This window comes from Ascaphus truei, chromosome 5 (assembly GCF_040206685.1).
Source record: "Ascaphus truei isolate aAscTru1 chromosome 5, aAscTru1.hap1, whole genome shotgun sequence".
NCBI lineage: Eukaryota > Metazoa > Chordata > Amphibia > Anura > Ascaphidae > Ascaphus > Ascaphus truei.
In genome coordinates this window covers 285,692,817-285,710,516 of record NC_134487.1, presented here as the reverse complement: position 1 = coordinate 285,710,516, position 17,700 = coordinate 285,692,817, and the positions used below count along the sequence as shown (strand labels likewise).

The following is a 17,700-nucleotide window of genomic DNA, read 5'->3' as shown; positions in this document are numbered from 1 at the left end:
GCTACATGGAATTTGTGGTCGATCCCTACATATACATACATATATACATACATATACATATACATACATACATACATACATACATACAGTGGTTGACAAATCCCCAAAAAATCTACTCGCCACACAAAAAAAATCTACTCGTCACCTAGTACCAAACGTGTGCTGCTTGGGCCAATATTTACTCGCCCGGGGGTTAAATCCACTCGCCCGGGGCGAGCAAATGTATAGATTTGTCGAACACTGTACATACATATACATACATACATACATCTTTTAAGGCTCATCGCACGTTCTTCTAAGCCCAGGCAGTTTCCTGTTAGAGATAACAACCGCATTTTTACTGATTATTCATGTTTAACATCCCTTTATTGCTCAGAGGTGATCATTGCTACCCCGGGATTCAGGCCTCTTGTTTCATTTAGGTGCGAGTACGTAACTAAAAGATGCCTGTATGTGCGGCACTTCCTTTCAGTGATGTTCCAGGCCGGAGACCATTTCCGGCTATAAATATGAGAAGCCGCTATATCTTTTACATCATGGGCGGCTAGAAAAGCGGGTAAAGGCACTAGTGTCAGTTTTCACATATGTCCTCCCCCCCACATTGTACTGCGCTGCACAATATGTCGGCGCCATACAAATAAGATATCAAGTGCTGTGACTGCTGTACTCTTCTTGACCAGAAGCATACCGGTCTCCCCGATTCAGTCATTGATTTTTAGCACCAGAAGCCTCAGACCAATACAGTCTCAGTGATTGAAGTCTGTATGTTGTCCAGTAAGATGCCATTTTTGGTACACAGCTCCAAAACCTGGTTGGTGGCTGAAATCTCTAGACCAGGAGTGCGCAAAGTGGCGGGCGCAACATTTTCTGGGGGGGGCGCGGTGGTTACAGGGGCCGCGCGCTCTTCACCAAGGCATTTAAATTAAATGCCAGGGGAGGCGCAAGGCCGCTGCAAATCTCCCTTACCTCGTCTGAGCTGCCTCTCCGGTGACACATCGCCATGACATCGCGGCATCAAAGGACGCCGCGGGGTGAAATGGCAACGCGTTGCCATGCCAACACAGTGCTATGACGTCAGATGACGCTCTGCAAAGCCCCAAGCCGGTAACAAAAGGGGGCCGCGAGCAGGGGGAAGAGCAGACAGGGGGGGCGCAAACAGAAAAGTTTGCGCATCCCTGCTCTAGACGAGACCCTGCTCTTCCAAACGAACCTAGATCATGTCTTTACCTGGATGTCTACTTGACATTTCTGCTGGTGTTTGTTGGCACTGTACAGTTAGAACATAGTGTCAACTTGTAGAGGAGTTGGCCAACTCTGGTCCTCAAGGGCCACTAACAGGTCAGGTTTTAGGATATCAGCCACCTGTGTTGAAGCAGGGATATCCTAAAAGCCTGACATGCTGGTGGCCCTTGAGGACAGTAGTTGGCCACCCCCGACAGAGAAATGTAACCCAACACTCCATTACTGTATATACAGAGCTGACACACTGGCTATAATTAGGATAGGCCACGATGCAAGGGAGGAAACCGGTGCAGGCTTCATTAGCTCATTTCAAACTCAACACCCCCCCCCCTCTCTACCTTGTGTCTGCTTACTCATTCCCATTGAGCAGATTACTCCGATTTGAAAATGCAAGCAAGTCAAATATCTCATTTGGAAGCTCTACCCACCAAACCTCAACCCGTATTGTATCTAATGCTCTCCTGGCTGTGGCAGCAAAGAAGAAACTGGACCAGAGCAGAAGGAAAAGATATAATAAGAGATACATTAGTCATTTTGGCCCATCAGGACTACACAGCATAGCAAGGTCACAGACACCTCCCCCCCCCCCCCCCTCTCCCACCCCACCGGGGGACATCAGTTACAGGCTTCGAAGCCTCAGACGCAGTTTGCCCTCAGGCCTTGCCCCAGATTTAACATCCGTTTGTATGTATCCCAAGCAACTTTTCATTCCTTTACGCCATTGCACTCCACCATCCCTGTCCAACAAAAGGCCTCATCCCTTGTTATACTTCCTGATGGACTTGCAACGCTCGGATCCCACTCGCTCACATCTCCCTTTCGGGGCATCACTTAGATTGTAAGCTCTTTGGAGCAGGGTTGTTTGCCTTATATTATTTACCTATGGCACGTCTTCCCATGGTTTAGCATTTATTTACCTTCGGGTTGTGATTTCGTAAAGTGCAGCGTACACAGTCAGGGCGACATACAAACCTCACTAATTCTACTGTATAAGGCCACTTCTTGCTCTGAATACCCTTCCCTATACAAGTCAGGGTTATGCAGACTCACTGCAGCTATGAACGCTTACACTTTGTAACACACCACACGTAATGCAGCTCGGGGACACCCACACAGTACGGAGAAACCTATATATACACTCCACGTTTAACAAATACTTCTAACGGATGCCTCACAGCAACAAGAGACCCTCCACTCTTCTGACGAACTACAAAAACGAGATGACCTATTTTTGCATTTATCTTGCAGGTTCATTTTTAAAATGGTGTAAAAAAAAAAAAAAAAAAAATTAAAAGCATCGTTTCATTTTTCCTTATTTGACATATGGAAGGAAATATTACTTTAACCCTTCGTTGACGGCAATGCAAATTGGACTCTTCTCAGAGAGGCTATATAATTCCTGTCTAAATCAGGGGTAACCAACTCTAGCCCTCATGGGCCACCAACAGGTCAGGTTTACAGGATCAACAGTGCAATCAGACAGTCACTGATTAGGCCACCTGTGCTGAAGTAAAGAAATCCTGAAAACCTGACCTGTTGGGTGGGCCTTAAGGACTGGAGTTGGCTAGCCCTGATTTAGAACGAGTCAACATGCCCTCTCTGAGAACAGAATCCTTTTGTTTTCTCGTCCTCCTCCTTACGTAGTATTGCAAGGTATTTTGTGCGCCCCTTTTATTTATTATGCCACTGCTGTGTGCACGCCCCCTCCCTGGAACAGGACTATTCCCTCCTTTTCATGCAGCATAGTTAAACCATGACATCAATTGCTCTGAAGGCTGCCACAGCCGGGGGTTCAATCCTGCTACCCGCCCCCCCCCCACTAACGGCAGCTGTGCTCACAAAACATGTCAGAGCCCCTGTATTAGAGGGGAGAGGGAGACAGAATTGGGTTGTGATAAAGGGCACTGTTACAGTGCCACCTATTTTGCCACTTACCAAAAAGGTGATCGTTTAAGTGACACTGTATGAAAAATATATATTTGTAAAAAATCTGCTTTATTGTAAAATCCTCCAGCAGTTTTATATTTTGGGGGGAAAAAAACCCACCAATATAAACACATTTGCAGGTTTTTTTTTTTTAAAGATGGACGCTCTTTTCATAAGCAAACAATAAAATGCCTGATATCATTAGTGTCCGATCAGGTGGGAATTACTGTTGAATGGATTCCTCAGATGGTAAGAAGCCGAATATTTACAGCTGCAGGCCGCCCGAAATCAAGCAGTTCCTCTTACATGAAGCCGTGTGTCCCTGAACACCAAGCGTCAAGGACCCACCAAATTCAGAGATCTTCAATGTGTTACTTTTGCCAGTACTCGCAAAGGAAAAACAAAAAGATGGTTGCGGGGTCACCCAATGAGAAGTTGAAATTTCACGGCTTTCTATTGGCTGCAAGAACTTGGCCGATCCCAGCAGCCATATTGTTTCTCCCGGACAAGAATTCTAAGGTCATTTTACAAATGAGATCTCAGGAACAAGGGCGGCCCAGTAGTTTGGAGTGCAATGGTTCAGCTCATAGGTACCCCTAGTGCGCACACACACACACACATACACCTCAAGGTTAGTGTCTTACACAAACATGTCCGGATATATAGAGAGAAACAGATATATCAATATTTTTTTTTTTACTGTTCAAAATAATTCTCATTCTCTAGCTTGAGCTTACCATGGTAATCTTGACACTCTGGGGCGAGCTCCATTTTAACATGGCTTAATATAGTTACATAGTTGATGAGGTTGAAAAAAGACATAGGGCCATCAAGTTCAACCTATGCTATATTTAGACAACAGATACTTTATCCTATATCTATACTTATTGATCCAGAGGAAGGCAAACAAAAAACCCCATTAAGGGGAAAAATTAATTCATTCCTGACTCCAAGAATTGGCAATCGGATTAATCCCTTGATCAACATCCTTCCCATGTATACTTATTTGGTATATCCCTGTATACCTTTCCCATCTAAAAAGATGTCCAACCTTTTTTTGAACAAATCTATTGTATCTGCCATCACAGTCTCCATGGGTAATGAATTCCACATTTTAACTGCCCTTACTGTAAAGAGCCCTTTCCTTTGTTGCTGGTGAAATCTCCTTTCCTCCAACCTTAAGGGGTGGCCCCGAGTTCTTTGTACTGCCCGTGGGATGAATAGTTCTTTTGAAAGCTCCTTGTATTGTCCCTGAATATATTTGTATATAGTTATCATATCCCCTCTTAGACGCCTCTTTTCTAATGTAAATAAATCTAATTTAGCTAGCCTCTCCTCATAAGTTAGAATGTCCATCCCCTTTATTAATTTGGTGGCTCTTCTCTGCACTCTCTAGTTCCATAATGTCTTTTCTTAGTATTGGTGCCCAAAATTGTACTCCATATTCAATGTGTGGTCTTACTAGTGCTTTGTAAAGGGGCATAATTATGTTTACTTCCCTTCCATCCATTGCCCGTTTGATGCAAGATAAGATCTTGTTTGCCTTTGCAGCTACTGCATGACATTGGGCACCAGTGCTAAGCCTGCAGTCTACAAGCACTCCTAAATCCTTCTCCATCAAGGATTCCCCCTTAATATTTCTGTATTGCCTGAACAGAGTAAAAAAAAGAAATAAAAACAAAATAAAGCGTTGGACAGGGCAAGACGAGATATAAATAAACACACACACACACACACACACACACACACACACACACACACACACACACACACACACACACACACACACACACACACACACACACACACACACACACACACACACACACACACACACACACACACACACACACACACCTTCCTCTCACACAATGGGGCTCAGTACAGCATTGCAGACTGCGGCAACTTCAAAAACAGCCATGCACTAAAGTGAAACCAAACCGTGATAACAATGGAAACGTTCCCTGTATAGAGTATCACACAGACTGTGCCGGTTTGTGCAATACGCACAACACAGGAAGGTACAACGGCTTCTTATTTTACTGGGGAATTCCCCCACTCCCCTAATACAGACAAGTATAGTGTCAGGGTAACGTCTCCTTACACTTCAAGTACCCAAATCCCCCAGCATACAAATACCGCAGTCCCACAGTAGTATTTTTCTAACAGAAATCACCTTAACGTTTCCTAAAGCCATGCACTTTCTGGGAGGCTCAGTTACATGCATTAACCCCTTCAGTGCCCCCACGTACGCCTGGGGGAAGTGCCACCCCTCAGGGGGCCTTCCGACGTACCTCAGAGCAGGGGTACGCAAACTAGGGTACGCAGCGGTTACAGAGGCCCCGCGCTCTTCCCTAAGACATTTAAATTCAATGCCGGGGGAGGCGCGCGGCCTCTAACTTCTCTTACCTGCTCTCTCCCCCGCCCAGCAGGTCAGGTGAAGGATATCCCAGCTTCAGCACAGGTGGCACAATCAGTGACTGTTGTGCTGAAGCAGGGATATCCTGGAAACCTGACACAGGGGGGGTGGGGGGGTCTTGAAGGCTGGAGTGGAGAACCCCTGCCATACCTCATAATCCTTTGCCCGTTTTTTTTGTTTTTTTTAAAGGGCTGAACATGGAGCGCTGATCATGTACCACAGAGAGGCCACCATCCCCTCCCAGTCACATCCTGGAAAGGGTTAAAGCAATACGGTCCGATCTTTTTTCCCCTGCATATTATTGTGGTACTTCTTGCCCTTTCCAACACGGTTTTAAGGTTGAACATCCGATACTCTGCGCCGGAGATCTAAAACAGCGGTGCGCAAACTCTGGGGCGCAAGAGTAACCGTGCACCTCCCGAAGGCACTCAAATTAAGGGAACCAGCGAAGGCCTCTGTAAACCTTACTTACCGTGGTTCAGCCGGCATCTGGAGACGCGTCGCCATGGCGTCAAATGACGCTGCAGTGTCATGTGACGTTGCTATGGTAACGTGATATCATGACACCCAGACGCCGGGAATCAAGGTAAGGAGGAAGGAAGGGAGGGGGACGCGCGGAGGAGGAGGACAGCCGGCAGGGGGGTGCAGAGGATAAAGATTGCGTTCCCTTGATCTAAGCGTCTGAAACATTAATTGCCTGGGAGCTTTAAATGAGTCTCTTCCCAGGGCAGCCGTCCCAGTGGTGACCTCAGATGCGAGAGAGTGAGCTCATGTTTTGTAACGTTTTAACAAGAATAAGAAACGGGACGCGCCGAGGGGTGACACACCATCATGATTGCTACATTAACCGAGTGCAAGGAGGAGCTGTGGTAGCAGAGTGCAACCACGTCATCGCGGAGTACGCTAGCCTGCGCGTCGGAACGCATTCTGCTCGACACCGGACTGTGGAACGCGGCTCCCCCACAAAACAAGCTAAAAAAAGCCCATGAGTGAAGGGGAACCCAACTACAGTCCTAAAAAGCCACGGTTTAAAGATATCCCTGCTTCAGCACACGTGGGGAATCAGTGCCACATGTGCTGAAGCAGGGATATCCTGAAAGCCTGAAAGCCTGAACTGTTGGTGGCAAAAAAAGTTGAGAATCCCTGGTTTAACCCAAAAAGGATCCTCTTCTGTGCATTGGGGGGTGGGGGTGAGAAGGGGGGAGCATGTGGGCATTAACAGCAGGCAGAGGGGCTGCAATAAGGGAAGGGTTTAAAAATGTGGGTCCCTGTTCCACCAATTACAAGCTGCAGGGAGAAAGCGGTGATACTCGGCACTGTTTTAAACTGCAGCATGTTCACACAGAGTATGGAAGCTGTGGCAACTGCATTACTTGGTGCAAGTGACTCAAAAGAAAAACGGACAGTGTGTAGAGCAGTGCAGAGTATAACCTGTAAAGCAGGGGTGCTGTACATACCATTTGTTTGTAAACCCCTTCACTGCCAGAGAGGCCAGTCATGCATTGCTCTGCATGTCATATCACACCACATCCCGGCATATCGCCTTATCGTCCTCTCTGGCAGCACAGGGGTTAAGGAGAACATGCCTGTTCAGGATGGAAGTGTGTTGGGGTACTCGCACCACTATACAGCGCAGCATGTTATTTTCAACAAGCAGCGAGACCAGCTGCATAGAGGGCTAAGGCCTCGGATGTAGTGCAGGCGCGCGACGGAGCGTATAGGGCGTCACGCGCACCTGAGCGATCTGTGCCTCCGATCGCTAGCGACGGGGAGGCATGGCCGTGACATCACCAGGCTGGTTCGCCCTCACTGGCTGAACCGCTCACGTGATGCGGCCGGTGGTGCACACTACGGGCGGCCAGATAGAGCAGCTGTAGTTTGTTCTTGCCGCTCGCACTATGGCCGCGGACTTAGGCCTGGGACATAGTGCCCAAAACAGTGCGGAGGCGCGCTGAGGTTCCGCTTTCCCTGGCCTTACACAGCGCGCCGTCCGTGGGCGTGTCGGGGGCGGGCCAGTGACGTCACGGAGCTGGTTCGCCCTCATTGGGCGAACCGCTCACGTGACTGGCCCTGCGCTCCGGCGAGCGCCAAATTTCAAAACTCCGTCAGACACGCTTCCCCAAGCGTGCGGACGCGTGCGCGAGCCCCTGCTAAAGCCGCTCTCATTGCGGCTGCAGGGGCTCAGTGCCGAGCAGCAGCGCGCCTCAGCACGGGTTATGCGCTGACCATGCCCGAGGCCTTAGGGGCAGCCCAAGCGGCACCTTTAAAAAATTAAAACAAAGATAATTTTTTTATGTGCAGCCTTTGATTACCTTTGACAACTAATTACCTGAGCTGCAGAGCGATTCATTCACCTGTGATCGATGATCAAAATCCCGCTTCCCAGGGTTCACTAAACGGTTGCTTTTCAGATTCATACAATCCTTCAGTAAGTGTAACTCAGCAGCTACAATGTATCCTGATATAACTAAGGCAGGCCTGCACAACATACGGCCCACGGGCCGCATACGACCCACCCGGACTCACTGTGCAGCCCGCGGGGTCCAGCGTTCTCCGTCTTCTCCCCTTACTGTTTCCCCTCAAAATGGCTGCGCGGCGTCAAATGATGCCCTGTTGTCATGAAAGCGGGACGCTGTGTGACATTGTGACGTCACGCGGCGCCACGTTGCGTGATGCCATGGCAAGGCGGCGTCGCAATTTTTGGCGCCACATGGCCATTTTTCTCAGGACCTACAGGGGAAACAGTAGAATTTTCAGGGGAGAAAACCGCAGGCAAGAGTTGTGAGGGGGGGGGGGGGGTATGTAAGAGTTGTGAGGGGGGGGGGTATGTAAGAGTTGTGAGGGGGGGGGTATGTAAGAGTTGTGAGGCGGGGGGTATGTAAGAGTTGAGGCGGGGGGTATGTAAGAGTTGTGAGGGGGGGGGGTATGTAAGAGTTGTGAGGGGGGGGGTATGTAAGAGTTGTGAGGGGGGGGGTATGTGAGTTGTGAGGGGGGGTGTATGTGAGTTGTGAGGGGGGGGTGTATGTGAGTTGTGAGGGGGGGTATGTGAGTTGTGAGGGGGGGTATGTGAGTTGTGAGGGGGGGTATGTGAGTTGTGAGGGGGGGTATGTGAGTTGTGAGGGGGGGTATGTGAGTTGTGAGGGGGGGTATGAGAGTTGTGAGGGGGGGTATGTAAGAGTTGTGAGGGGGGGTATGTAAGAGTTGTGAGGGGGGGTATGTAAGAGTTGTGAGGGGGGGGTATGTGAGTTGTGAGGGGGGGTATGTGAGTTGTGAGGGGGGGTATGTGAGTTGTGAGGGGGGTATGTGAGTTGTGAGGGGGGGTGTAAGTTGTGAGGGGGGGTATGTAAGAGTTGTGAGGGGGGGTATGTAAGAGTTGTGAGGGGGGGTATGTAAGAGTTGTGAGGGGGGGTATGTAAGAGTTGTGAGGGGGGGTATGTAAGAGTTGTGAGGGGGGGTATGTAAGAGTTGTGAGGGGGGGTATGTAAGAGTTGTGAGGGGGGGTATGTAAGAGTTGTGAGGGGGGGTATGTAAGAGTTGTGAGGGGGGTATGTAAGAGTTGTGAGGGGGGTATGTAAGAGTTGTGAGGGGGGTATGTAAGAGTTGTGAGGGGGGGTATGTAAGAGTTGTGAGGGGGGTATGTAAGAGTTGTGAGGGGGGTATGTAAGAGTTGTGAGGGGGGTATGTAAGAGTTGTGAGGGGGGTATGTAAGAGTTGTGAGGGGGGTATGTAAGAGTTGTGAGGGGGGTATGTAAGAGTTGTGAGGGGGGTATGTAAGAGTTGTGAGGGGGGTATGTAAGAGTTGTGAGGGGGGTATGTAAGAGTTGTGAGGGGGGTATGTAAGAGTTGTGAGGGGGGTATGTAAGAGTTGTGAGGGGGGTATGTAAGAGTTGTGAGGGGGGTATGTAAGAGTTGTGAGGGGGGGTATGTAAGAGTTGTGAGGGGGGTATGTAAGAGTTGTGAGGGGGGTATGTAAGAGTTGTGAGGGGGGGTATGTAAGAGTTGTGAGGGGGGGTATGTAAGAGTTGTGAGGGGGGGTATGTAAGAGTTGTGAGGGGGGGTATGTAAGAGTTGTGAGGGGGGGTATGTAAGAGTTGTGAGGGGGGGTATGTAAGAGTTGTGAGGGGGGGGTATGTAAGAGTTGTGAGGGGGGGTATGTAAGAGTTGTGAGGGGGGGTATGTAAGAGTTGTGAGGGGGGGTATGTAAGAGTTGTGAGGGGGGGTATGTAAGAGTTGTGAGGGGGGGTATGTAAGAGTTGTGAGGGGGGGTATGTAAGAGTTGTGAGGGGGGGTATGTAAGAGTTGTGAGGGGGGGTATGTAAGAGTTGTGAGGGGGGGTATGTAAGAGTTGTGAGGGGGGGTATGTAAGAGTTGTGAGGGGGGGTATGTAAGAGTTGTGAGGGGGGGTATGTAAGAGTTGTGAGGGGGGGTATGTAAGAGTTGTGAGGGGGGGGTATGTAAGAGTTGTGAGGGGATGTAAGAGTTGTGAGGGGGGGTAAGAGTTGTGAGGGGGGTAAGAGTTGTGAGGGGGGGGTAAGAGTTGTGAGGGGGGGTAAGAGTTGTGAGGGGGGGTAAGAGTTGTGAGGGGGGGTAAGAGTTGTGAGGGGGGGGTATGTAAGAGTTGTGAGGGGGGGGTAAGAGTTGTGAGGGGGTATGTAAGAGTTGTGAGGGGGGGGTAAGTAAGAGTTGTGAGGGAGGGTATGTAATTTTAGTGCGGCCCGAATCTGTTTTTCTTTGAGCAGTTTGGCCAGTTTACTTTCTAAGGCCGCACGTATAGTGCCCGCGACGTCACCCGTCGCCGCTAGCGAAAGTTATATTTCGCTTTGCGGCGGCGCGTGCTTACTGGCATTTGATTGGTTCAGGGGCTGTCACATGAGGCGACAGCCCTTGAAAAATCAAATATTGCCAGCTTCCAAAATTCGTGACGCGACATCGCATTGTTGCTGTCGCGCTTACTATAAGCGTGCACGGCGGCGGCAATGCATTTGTTTTTGGGCGACATTGCGTCGCCGGCACTATACGCGCGGCCCAAGTTGTGCAGGCCTGAACTAGGGCAACGTTCTATTGTTACAGTTTGCAGCTCAAACTGCTGGGAGAATTAGCAACAAATTATCCCAAACAGGAAAGTGTTACAATGATTTTGCACAACTTGGGAGGAGAGCTAAAACCTGCTATAGAAATCAAAGGATGCTCAGCATATTAAGACGCATAAAAATAGCATTAAGGTTGAATAACTAATATATATATATATCTAATTTTTTTTATCAAGTATTATCTAACATTTCAGAACTGATATAGAAAAAAAAAAAGAAAAAAAAAGTTACCCAAATTCAGGGGGCATACATGTTACATGGAAAGGGAGAAGAAGGGGGGGGGGGGGTGTCATCAATTCCTGATCAGGGTAACAATTGCAAGTGGAATGTTTGAGAGGCCGAGTATCTATATACTGCCCCCAAAAATCCACTATATTCTGCCCCCCAAACGACTATATACTGCCCCCTGGTAAAATAATAGGGAGGGTGAAAACACAGCTTTAACTGCCCTATTACATAAAATGTCAGTAAAAGGTTTGCAGGCATTACCCAACTGCCCCTTATTAGGGTAAAAATGACAGCTCGGTGGTTAAACAACAGGGTTTCAACCCCATTCAGGGCAAAACCCCAACACAGTGTGGGCCAAATGCTCTTTCCTGCCCCAGCCACGGTAAATAACAGCAGAGAATAGAAAAGGAGCAGATCTCAACTGCCCAGGGTAAATGATAATAAGGGACAGCTAAAGGGTAGCAAGACAGCACAGAGAGTGAGGGCCATCTCCTTACTGCCCCAGCTAGGGGCAAGTCACACCGTGCGGGCCATCTCCTTACTGCCCCAGCCAGGGGCAAGTCACACCGTGCGGGCCATCTCCTTACTGCCCCAGCCAGGGGCACCTTACTGCCCCAGCCAGGGGCACCTTACTGCCCCAGCCAGGGGCAAGTCACACCGTGCGGGCCATCATCTTACTGCCCCAGCCAGGGGCAAGTCACACCGTGCGGGCCATCACCTTACTGCCCCAGCGAAGGGCAAGTCACACAGTGCGGGCAATCACCTTACTGGCCGTGCCATCACCTTACTGCCCCAGCCAGGGGCAAGTCAGCACTACCCTACACGCATGGTAAACATGACAGCCAGGGGGAGGGTCTCAGGTGTGAATGACGTCATGTGACAGCTTCGGGTGTGCAATGACGTCACGCAGCAGCCGCTTCTGCTACTACTACTCACCCGGTGTGTCCGGGCCTGGCTTCCTTCTCTCTCTCGCTCCGGGCCTCGCCGTCGGGTCACACTGTCCGGGCTCGCGCTGTGCGGGTGAGTGCCGGCTGCGGTGAGGTCATCCGGGGAAAGAATAACCGCATGACGTCAGCGGCAGCCAATCCGCGGCCGCCTTTGAGCGCGAGGGGGAGGGGGCGGGGCCCTGGGATGAAGGGGCGGGGCCCGGGGCGTGACAGGTAAGAGAGTGAGAAGGGCAGAGGAGGGAATGAAGGGCGGAGCCGAGAGCAGAGGGGGCGGGGTATGCAGCAGAGGGGGCGGGGTATGCAGCAGAGGGGGCGGGGTATGCAGCAGAGTGGGCGGGGTATAGAGAGGGAGGGAAAGGAGAGGGGGAGCACTGCGTCATTTTGAGTGAGTCTGGCAGCCCAAGGCAATCAGTGCAACTAAACCACATGCAACCAATGCAAATAACTCCCTGCAACTGATCCACATGCAAGCAATGCAAATAACTCCCTGCAACTGATCCACATGCAAGCAATGCAAATAATTTCCTCCATCTAAACCACATGCAAGCATTGCAAATAACTGCCTGCATCTAAACCACATGCAGATTGTACAACCACCTCATATCCACCTGCAATCATAACATATGCAGATAAATAACCTGTGCGCACATAACTCCCTGCATGCAGTTCACCTCCCATGTGTGCTCTATTTTCTGTTCATGGATAGTTCTGCTTGATAACTGGATCCTTGGAATCACAGCTTTGCACATTTATCCAGTAGATTTGGCAACAGCAAGTTCTTATTAGGAAGATAACAGAGTCCTTGGGCTGCACCCAAGGAACAAACACAAGCAGTGTTAAAAATATGAATATATCAACTGCAGAAGATAAAAATAATAATGAAAAAAATCTCAATTCTATCAGTATGACAAAAACAAGTATAATATTTAAAAAACACCTGAGCAAAGCCAACACTTAATATAATCCACGTTTTTGGTATATTCTTTCAGGCACATAACATCCTATGACATTTTAGTAGCTGGTTTTCTTACTTAAGATAAGTGAATTAGCTTTACACCTGTTTTATTTAACCACTTCTGTCACAACTAAAATTGTAAAAAAAAAATAAAAAAAGGCTGCCATTGTGACTGATTTGTTATGCTGTGCTGGTCAATGCAACATTCGTATTACTGCAGCATTCTTCCCCAGCAACATCACAAAATGAAAGTATTGTGTAACATTTATTCTGTTAAATCTAAATTTGAAAAAAATATTAAACATTTATTGAATGGTATTTTTTTTTTTTTTATATAGAAGAGACGATTACAGGGCTTACCTACCCGCCAACATGTCACAGATGAGAAAGGTCCAAGATAGGAGAAGAATTAAGACACTGGATTTTCACAAAGATTTATTGCAGCCAAAAGATAAACCGACGTTTCGGCTGTCACTGCAGCCTCTCTCACTTATATGTTATCCTTGATACTGCACTGACAGCCGAAACGTAGATCCACAACTCTTGGTGTCATTGGAAATAAGAAGGGCATTTTTAGGTAACGTAAAAGAAATTCCACAAGTGATCCAGAAAGTGTGGCCAGGAAGACACTTCACCTATGTCATTTACTAATATATATATATATAAAAACAAAAGGGGACAGCGCGGGCTCCATAGTGTAAAATAGCACAGGTTTATTAATCACAAGCTAAAATAAAAAAACTCACAGCAATGAGATAGGACATGCGCATCGAACAAGAACACCAATGGTCATGCTGTTAGTCAGGAACAGTAGTCTCATGGCTGCAGTGTGTATATCTTTCTCTGTGCCGTCGGGTGTCTCCGTCGTGATGTGCGTCCACTTCAGCGCCCCCCCCCCCCGGCTAAAACAGCTCACGCTCCTTTCGTTCTGCAGCACCACAGGTCCCTTCCAGTCCAGCAATTGCTCAATGAGCTAAACACCTGGTGCTTGTAGATAGCGCCCTGCTATTTCTTTGAGACACTGGTAATTGGACGATTGCATTGATGCAGAATAATCCACGATTGTGAGGGATGCAAAGGTCGGATATCCGTTTGTCTTTCCAATTTGGGATTAACTCTGTCCAGATGAATCTCATTGCCTGCAGCAAACTCACCCGAACGCGATGAGGTGGGTCACGATAATCTAGCGCGGGGCCGGCTTGATGGCAGCGCCATCGATGCCACAGCACCAAGCCTGGCGCTATTCACCACAACAATTAAACTGATTGCTGGGTGGAGAGCGCAGGGCCTCTGTAACTCTCTTACCCTCTCCTTTGCCATCTCTTACTGCAGGGTCCCTCATCATGGCCGGCCGCAAGTATATACGACGACTCTAACTTCTCCACTCCAGACTCAGTTATCTCGACTATCCATACTCCAGACCTGCCCCTGTGCCTGTCGGTGGCGTTATATCTATTCCCACCTCACCCCCGTCTCGTCTTGTTTGTGGTGAGCACAACGTGACAGTATGCTCAGCCCCACAAACATAAACCCCTGTGAGGTGGGAAACATCTTGGCTTCCCACGCCACTATGTTTTCCAAACTGGAGAACTTCCTGGATCAGTCTAGCCGCCGTATGGATTCCCTACAGCAGGTCCTTCAATCCCTCATGGTACAGGTGCAAAACATCACTGTACCCACTCCCTTGGCAACCCCCACTACATCACTGGTTAACCCCCCGTCTTCGGAACCTCGACTCCCTGCACCTAGTCGCTATTCCAGAGATCCCCTGGAATGTCGAGGCTTCCTAATCAGTGCTTCATTCAATTCGAGATGACACCCTCTCGTTTCTCTTCCCCAAGATCCAAAGTAGCGTATATTTTTTCTTTACTCACAGGCGACGCCGTGGCTTGGGCCTCCCCCAACTGGGAGCAGAGGACGGATCTCACACGGGACATCGGACAATTCGCCAAGGAGTTCCACCGCGTCTTTGACACCCCTGGACATACTGTAGAGTAACTGCCGCCTCTTTCCTATTTCACATTACTCAAGGGAACCGCCCAGTGGCCAGGTACACTTTGGTATTTCGCACCATTGGATCTGAGACAGGTTGGAACAATGAGGCTCTATCGTCTGCCTTTTGGCAAGGACTCTCGGAACCTCTCAAAGATGTACTCGCAGCTCAAGAACGTCCGTCAGAATTGGAAGAGCTTTTTGCATTTTGCATTCGAGTAGATCAACACCTACAAGAGAGGAGATCTAAACGTTCACACCATCGCCAGATACCTACCAGACATCACACCTTCCACTTTTCTTCTCCGGAACCTCACCCCTCCGATGCCCCTGAACCCATGCAGTTAGGAGGCAATAAATTATCTCCTTTCGAGAAGCAACGCCGTCGTTCGTCCGGACTCTGTCTCTACTGTGGCAACCCAGGTCACCAAGCTCTTCGCTGTCCTCTCAAGCCTGGAAATGCCAACTCCCAATGAGATCCAGGGGAGTCTCGTTGGGAATGCTTTCTATCTCTCCTATTACCCAAGACACCTTGCCGAGCAGGATCTTAACCCCCATCTCCCTTAGGACCGGGAACTCTCTTATCTCAGCTTTGGCATTCAGCGACTCCGGGTCTGGAGGCAACTTCATTGATCAAGAATTCGCCAAGAGAAACAACATTCCTCTTGTATAGAAAAAAAACCAGTGGGATTAGAGGCTATAGACGGGCGGCCACTTCAACCAGCTTTCATCGTCCTACAGACCATCAAACTTTCTCTCCTGGTTGACGACACCCATAAGGCAGAGATTTCCCTAGATGTCATCCACACGCCTTCCGTAGAGGTTATCTTGGGCCTTCCATGGCTTCAATGCCATAATCCTCACATCAACTGGACCAATAAGAAACCCACCACTTGGAACATCCAGTGTGCCACGACTTGTGCCATTCCAGCTCAACACATATGCGGTTTAAAGATACCTCGAGAGGATCAGTACACATTACCCGAGGACTACGTGGGATTCCGTGATGTCTTTGACAAAGCAAAATCTGAGGCGCTACCTCCCCATCGATCTTTTGACTGTCCTATAGACCTATTGCCTGGTTCTGTACTTCCCAGAAGGAGATCTTACCCCCTTTCACTCCCTGAGACCAAAGCCATGACAGATTACATACAAGTGAATCTAAAGAAAGGGTTTATACGCAAATCTTCTTCTCCAGCCGGAGCAGGATTTTTCTTCGTCAAGAAGAAAGATGGTATCCTTTGCCCATTCATCGACTACAGAGGCCTGAATAAGATTACTCTCAAAAATCGATATCCACTGCCCTTGATCTCTGAACTTTTTGATCGCTTACAAGGATCTACCATCTTCACTAAACTGGACCTGTGGGGCGCCTATAACTTGGTGAGGATTCGTCAGGGCGACGAGTGGAAGACGGCATTCAACACACGAGACGGCCACTATGAATACTTGGTCATGCCGTTTGGCTTATTATGCAATGCCCCAGCGTTTTTTCAAGATTTTGTAAACGAGATTTTCAGAGACTTTCTCAGTCACTTCCTTATTGTATACCTAGACGATATCCGGATTTTTTCTAAATCTCTCCCGGAAAACATCAACCATGTCATGCAGGTACTAGTACGCCTCCGCGAGAATCACCTCTACACCAAGTTGGAGAAATGCCAATTTCACCAAACCTCCACAGCATTTTTAGGATACATCATTTCTGATTCTGGTTTCTCCATGGACCCCTCCAAACCATAAGCAGTCTTGGATTGGCCACTTCCTACTTCTCTCAAAGCCATTCAAAGATTCCTGGGCTTTGCTAACTACTACCGTAGGTTTATTCTGAACTTTTCGTCCACAGTAGCCCCCATTATTGCTCTGACTAAGAAGGGGGCAGATGCTACTTCATGGCCATCCACAGCCACTCAGGCCTTCAAACTCTTAAAGGAAGCCTTCGTTTCTGCACCCATTTTGATTCACCCGAACACCAGCCTACCGTTTACCCTAGAAGTGGACGCTTCTGACGTGGGGGCCGGAGCCATTTTGTCTCAGAGAAAGTCTCCTCAAGCTAGACTTCACCTCTGCGCGTTCTTTTCCAAGAAATTTTCTGCGGCCCAGCAGAATTACGACGTCGGTAACCGAGAGCTATTAGCCATCAAACTCGCTCTTGAGGAATGGAGACACTTGTTAGGCCGCGCTTATAGTGCTGGCGACGGCGACGCGACCGATGACGTCACCCGTCGCCACCGGCGAAAGTTGTAATTTTACTTTTAGCAACGTCGCTGGCGACAAGACCAGTGACGTCATTAAAGGGGCAGGCCGTGCAATTTGTTTGGTTTAGAGACAGTCACATGTGGCGACTGTCTCTAAAAAATCAAATTTACCCGGCTTCCAAATTTTTAGACGCGCCGTCGCGCTTACTATAAGCGCTTGCGACAGAGTCAATTAATTTGTTTTGGAGCGACGTCGCCGTCGCAAGGCACTATAAGCACAGCCTTAGAGGGTATGGAGAGTCCAATCACCATCCTAATGGATCATAAGAACCTTCTATACATTGAAACCGCCCAGCGTCTAGGAGCTCGCCAGGCCCGATGGTCGCTTTTTTATTCTCGATTTAATTTTTTATTCTCGATTTAATTATATAATCTACTTCATACCTGGATCAAAAAATCTGAAAGCTGACGCCCTTTCTCGCCAGTTCATAATAGAGGACAAACCCGAAGCCAAGTTGGAGACGATTCTTCCAGCTAATACGTTTGATGTTCTAGATAACATTCTCGTGGATCAGACCAATATTCCAGAGGGTCTGGAGGTTCCTGACGGTCGTCTCTTCGCTGCACCACATTTTCACAAAAAGATTCTGGAGTGGGATCATTCTGCTAAGTCCGCCAGACATCCAGTCACCAAGAGAATATC

General features: G+C 48.6%; 1 protein-coding gene across 1 annotated transcript in view; it reads right to left on the bottom strand.

The window, feature by feature from the left end:
- DUSP16 (dual specificity phosphatase 16) overlaps nt 1–11,995 on the bottom strand; it is a 32,908-nt gene extending 20,913 nt beyond the window's left edge. The window contains 1 exon segment of the mRNA XM_075599197.1: nt 11,842–11,995. The gene's annotated coding sequence lies outside the window, so the exon portion shown is untranslated.
- Nucleotides 11,996–17,700: the final 5,705 nt, after the last annotated feature.